The 6,736-nt window shown below is 39.4% G+C and overlaps 1 pseudogene; it reads right to left on the reverse strand.

The window, feature by feature from the left end:
* Positions 1-1,080: 1,080 nt before the first annotated feature.
* Positions 1,081-1,197, reverse strand: LOC132604835 (5S ribosomal RNA; annotated as a pseudogene).
* Positions 1,198-6,736: the final 5,539 nt, after the last annotated feature.

The following is a 6,736-nucleotide window of genomic DNA, read 5'->3' on the forward strand; positions in this document are numbered from 1 at the left end:
CACAACCACTATGGTCTTTCAAGAACCTTCATGAACACCTTGTGAAATTACCGTTTCGTCCCTAACCATCCACGTTATTTCCATGATACTAATGTTGTAAATAATATTTATAATCCACTTGTACATTGAAGTACATTTGGGAAATGGTCATTCCCTCAACTTCGTCACGACCACCTTGGAATATCCGAACGTATAAAATACAGGATATAACAATAACATTGGCCCTGGAGTTCGTAGAATATCCTTTCAGAAGTGCAAATCCGTTCTATCTCTAAGTCATCTTTTTAGAAGGGCTTCTTTGTTTCCGATGTAATTGTGGCGTGTTATTATGACTATGCATTCACCTCTTCGAATTCCCCTCAAGAGTCAAAACCCCTTAGCATCTTAGCAAAACCTGCTTATTACTTTCCCAATTCACATCCCTATTCTTTGTAAATGCTCTTCAATCCGACTTATCAAAATTTGTTTTTGGGCCCTATACATTCGTCATTTCATTCCACACCACCATACTCTATTCTTTTCGTATTCTTACTTTTGAAATTCGCTCAAATAGTCCTTTACCTCTACCGTCGTCCAAACCCTCTCTCTTGGAAGCTTTACTTGACCCTTGTTAGCAATATACTTCCCTTGCTCACGCTTCTCCTTTTCTCAGGGCATCCTAATCTTCTCACTCTTATATAATCACTTTTTTCCCTGATGTTATTGAATCGGGCTTACCCAACTCTAACCTTTCGAGAAAATAATGTCAACTTGCCCTGTAGCACTTTCCACTTGAACTTTAATACCCTGTTCAATCAGTACCCCTAACATATCGCAACGTCGATCATCGGGGCAGACATACCGGTTAACCACACATAAGATATCGTATATACCTTTACTAACACCTTACTTACAAAGTATCCCCCAATATTATTTAAACTCATCCTAATTCTGTAGCTGTAATACATTTTCTCTCTCTTTGCTAAGCCAGTCCTCCTTATCTCTCGCAATTATTTAGAGTTTCCAACCGTGAGTTTCACACGCCTCTAATCTCCCTCAAGCTATTCTAGTTCCTCATCCTTCTTTTATGTCTGAATCTGTAGGGCTTCTTAGCACACTTCCCAGGGGTCACCTATCCTAGTACTACTCTTGCCCAAGCACGCTTATCTTCGGAGTTCTAATGGGATCCGGTGCGTTAGTGCTGGTATGATCGCGTCCATCCTGCTGCATGGCCTTTATCACATGACCTAAAACAAGTTGAAGTTCTAACGGATCCCACTAAAATTCGGTAATGCATCTCCCTTTGGATTGGAAAGGTCCCTTACTCTCCTGACCGAGAAAATGTTGGCTTAACCTTCGGAACTCCCAATAATAACCATCAATCAACACACACAACTGTTATCCATTCCTAATTTTAAGATTCCTAGTAGTGGCCAAAAACATATTAGTCGCAGTTACGTATAAGTACTTTGATTATTGGATACTTTAAAACTCCCATTTGGCAACTATAAATGATATCCTGCAATAGTTATACACACATAAAAAAAATTGAATAAAAGACTCATATACCTGTAGCCGACATGTCCTACTCTTGGTCTGGAGGGCTGTAAAGTGAAGTATCTTCCTCATCATCCTCCCGCCATCTACTGGTTTGGCCCTCCTCATCTCCCCTATTCAAATCCGAGGGGTACGAATATCCTGGCAACTCTTAATTTACCGAAGGCCAAGATAAAGGGATAGAATAATCAGTAACACTCATAGACGTGGCCGCCTAACATAATGTTCCACCATAGAAGAAGCTGGAGGGGTCAACTCTGGTACAGCCTCGGGAGCCTCCTCTACAGGCGTCTCATACGAACCCTCAGACAGGTCCGTCTCATAACTGTCTTCCGACGGGTCCTCTTCCATGGAAGTTATGAACTCTGGGGGATCGTCTGGATGTCCTCGAAAGGGTCTATCTTAATAGAATAGCTAGGACTCCTCTTGCTCAGTCGTGGGACTTGAGGTCCCGAATCCACCCTGGAGGCCTTCCTGGCACCCCTACTATCTGAACCCGATCTCTTAATCTCTTATCAAACTGCACCTACCTACATGAAAAGAGGGCCAGAAACGAGTTTTCCTAGACTCTGGCTCTATCGCACGATCTAAGATAGAAGGAAAGATCAATGATGCCTAAATGCCTCGCAGCCTCCTGGTTGTTAGTGTGGCCGGCTTCACATCCATAAACAGGACTCTATCAGACACGGTCTGTAGACAACCCTAGGACGAACTAGTCTGATACCATTATTTTAATGACCCAAACCAATGGGTTGTGACGAGTGCCCGACCAATACTGACCAAGCACCTCAAAACTCGTATTTTCCATATGCTGAAAAACCTGGTGGCCCATTTCTAACTCATATATGAACGATAGCATCTACTGTAAAATTTATGCAATAAACTCTACCTCGAAAACTCATAATTTATACACATGGATATATATATATATATAGGAATACGGGCAAAGGATGACAACGTAGTCCGACATAGCCACTACATGCACTGTACATAAAATAAGAGACCACAAAGCTACATGAAACTTCCATAATTTATAACTGTCTACAGACCTCTATGGAATAAAAGCTGTAGAAAAGACAGGACAAGGCCCTGCCATACCCACATAGCTACATAGAAAAATAGCATACCAAAAAGGGTTGCAGCTCCGGACCAATGGAGCGCACTGACTGCGGCTAAGGGGAGATCCTACTGGTTTGGATCGTCTGGCTGGCTACCTGATCATGCGGGCATGAGTGCAGCGTCCACAAGAAAGGAAATCATTACGAACAGTGTACTTAGTATGTAAGGCATGAATAACAACATAACAAGAAGTATGGAACATAACATGAGATAAAGAGATAACATGTATGTCTGATTGCCTCATAAGGCGGATATCATGCATGCTTAGCTTTCAAAAGAAAACATTTCTCACATACATATATCATAATAGTGCTGCGAAACGTGTAGCCCGATCCATAAATATATTATATTTCTACGGACCGTGTAGCCTGATCCATATATATATATATATATATATATATATATATATATATATATATATATATATATATATATATATATATATATATATATATATATATATATATATATATATTGCTGCGGAATGTGCAACCCGATCCATACCCATATATCCCGCATCCGGGATGATGTCATAATATACCAACTAATCAGGTGGCTATATGTAAATAACACCTCGCCCTTTTCCCATATCCCACGTATACATATATAAATAGCATACACATATAATATAAGCAGCATGCATGAGAGCCCAAATAAAAGTTACCACTCTATCGGAGTGACGTAAGGTCAGTAACCTCCGATTTATATTATGGAATAATCGTCAACGTTGTATCTCACATTGAAGGAACAAATAACATAAGTTGAGGTCAACAACAATGAATGGAATCAAGAAAACCATGAAATAAGCTCCATAGTATCATAATGGCATCAATTTATAAGCTTTGGAATTTCTAGAAATAGAATCATCATCATCATATAACATACTTCATCTTTAGCATTTTAAAACCTTGAGAATCATGAACTTCTAGCTTTTGGGTCATAGGGACGTTATGGAAAACATATATGGGATCATAAGAAGAGAGTCATGCCTTCGGAAAGAAAGGGATAGCCTTAACATAAATGTTTGCCTCCTACCACTTACGCTTATCCTGCCTAGCTTGAAAATCTACATTTGAGATAATTCATACTATCGTTAGACTTATCGTCGTATACTTATATTAAGCTTAAAAAATAAACTACTTCATATCCTGCCGAAAATCGGGCAGCATCTCCCCTGTTTATATACCCAGCCCGAAATCATAATCCAACAACCAACAATAACAATAACAATACCAACATCAACAACAATATTATCAATACCAATATTCTCCATAAAACATCCCTCACAATGTTTACCAAATTTCTCAAATAACCAACTCGTTATACGATTATTTAATAACTTTATCTCCATAAATAAACCTAAATCAATATCAATAAAGGAATATTCATACCTTACTTCCACTAGAACGACAATATCTTCATTTTCCACCTTGAGCTCAACCCAAGACTCGCTGCAATAATAACCGCAACTATACATTGTTTGGGCCAGAACTCGGGGACTATACTCAATTTTTGTCAAACTTTGATTTGTGGAGGTTGGAGGAAATTTCCAGAAGGTTTGGGATGATTTTCAGGGGTGGTTTGAAAGAAATACGGGGGTAAACTCCTTTTTATAAGATTCCAGGGTCGAGTTGCACCGACCTAAAAATTGCTCAGTGCGTTCGCGCTGAGTTGGCTGCCACCCTTCTGCGCGTTCGCGCCTAATTGTGGCACGTTCACGCAGACCAAATCCCTGGCCTGCCAGCCCAACTTGAAACATCTATAACTCTCTACTCGGTGCCCTATTGATAAGTGGTTTGTTGCGTTGGAAACTAGACTTTATGAACTTCAATTTGAGGTTTTACTTTGTCTCAAAACTCCTCATATACTAATAGATATTCTTCTTCCAAATTGGACCAAAGTTGCCCTCCATACTTTCTCCAACATTCGAACAAATTCAGTTTCCGTAGTTCATCTGCTCTCCATTCCTCCCCTACTTATTGTATGAGCTAGACCTTCACAACGGTAACATAAATGTATACAAATATATATATATATATATATATATATATATATATATATATATATATATATATATATATATATATATATATATATATATATCCAAAATCCATACTTGAAACGATCCAGACTTACGAATTTCAACGTACAAAACTACGGGGTGTAACACGAGGTATGACAGAGTTACTGAGCTTTATTGAACTTTTCATGTGGAATTGATGATATATCATTGATGGCAGCAACTCGGATAGTTCTAATGGTTTACGACGGTACTTGGTGATGTATTATGGAGGTGCCAACAGTTATGCAATGTCATTTGGGTGATCAATTAATTTTCTATAGCATTGGCGCGGCAAGGTAATTACAGGGGTGATGCGCATAGTATGTTGTTTGAAGATTTAAGTGGAATTGGGCAATAGGTGTAGACTCAATAGTTTTGGCCAGATGAAACGAAACTAACAGATTTGGAATTAGCGCAATCGGGCCTTGGATAAGGTTAGTTTTTAACAAAAATGCTTAGAATTAGCTCAAAACAAGAATAGATTCTTTTCCAGTCAGAGGGAGTCATGATTTAGACTTGCGGTATTTGACAACGTGTTTTCTAGGGAATCTTGGTATTAAATATGACTTTAGAACGTGTAGAGGAAATATAACTAGAATGAGGATATTTGACTTCTAATGTAACGACCCGTTTGGTCGTTATAGTGCTTCTGACCCATTTACCACTGTTGACCTTTCCCCGAGACCTATTAGTATGATTTTGACCCACGGGTATGGGTGTCACGATCCCTACGGTAATCGAGGGAGATTTATGATGACTTTTGTCAAATAGAGCCTTAAAGTGAAAAACGTTTGACCTGTGGGTAAACGGGCCTTTTTAGGGAATCCGTCGATTCTGAGGGGTCCGGATGGTTGATTATGACTTGATGGGATGTTCAGTTCGATTCTCGAGGCACTCGAGAGGGTCTTGGGTTATTGGTTGGAAAGTCGATCTTTGGCCATTGGGTGTTGACCCGGTCAAATAGACCTCCGTTGGAAATTTTGAGACCACAACTGGGATTGATATGATTCACTTGATATTATTGTTTTGCATTGCACTCCTCCTTATTTCTTGATACATTGATATGACCTATGTTTGGTGCTAATAATGATAAGTGAGAAAGAAAGCATCCGAGGTCTTTGTTGGATTGTGAAAGAGAGAAAAGAATCCGCGATCCGAGGTTGTTACCGAAGCAGGGGATTATGTGCAGTTTGATTAGGAGGTCTTGTCCTTGTTATTTATGCATTGATTGACATATGGTGCTTCGTGATCTCCATATCATATTCATAACCTTTGAATCATTAATTTCTCATTTTTGCACTCATACAGATTTAATATGATTACACCTGAGATTGTTATTATGCATTGCATTCATACTCATATCACATGATACATTGATATGAACTGTGATTGGTACTAATGGTGATGAATATTGAAGAAACATCCAGAGTTATGGAAGGATCTGACATAGTAGCCATCTCCAGGCTGTGTGCGAAATGGCTATATGTATGGAGGCCCGAGTGGCAAAGGTAACAGAGTCATCTCTGGGCTGTGTATGGAGTGACTAGTACATGGGCTCTGCGGGTCCCCCCATGGGTCATGACTATCGAGAAGTGGAGGTATTCCGTCCGTAGCATATGTGTACGATATTGAGATGGTTGGCCAGTTCATTGCATCACATCGCACGTGCATTCACATCTCTGATTCTAGTTGTTGTATTTATTGTATTACATGGTGTGTTTCAACATTGATTCCTTGGTTGATTATTGACTTGAGTTGCCGTGTGCCTGATAAATACATACTTGGGAATTGATGGACTCGAGGATGAGAGACTTTCTCCTAGGCAGTGACTTGAGATTACAGCTATCTATTATGGTTCTTATTACCTTGAGGTGACTTGTTGTTACACCTCGCACTTTCAGAGCATACGCACGCCACTTATTTCACTGTATTAATGGAGTATCAGAGATGTCCCTTAAAGTTTTGAAAGGTACAAGTCATGGGATGTACGTACCAATGAAGTAAAGGATAAATTACGAT

Source organism: Lycium barbarum, chromosome 7 (genome assembly GCF_019175385.1).
Source record: "Lycium barbarum isolate Lr01 chromosome 7, ASM1917538v2, whole genome shotgun sequence".
NCBI classification, from domain to species: Eukaryota; Viridiplantae; Streptophyta; class Magnoliopsida; order Solanales; family Solanaceae; genus Lycium; species Lycium barbarum.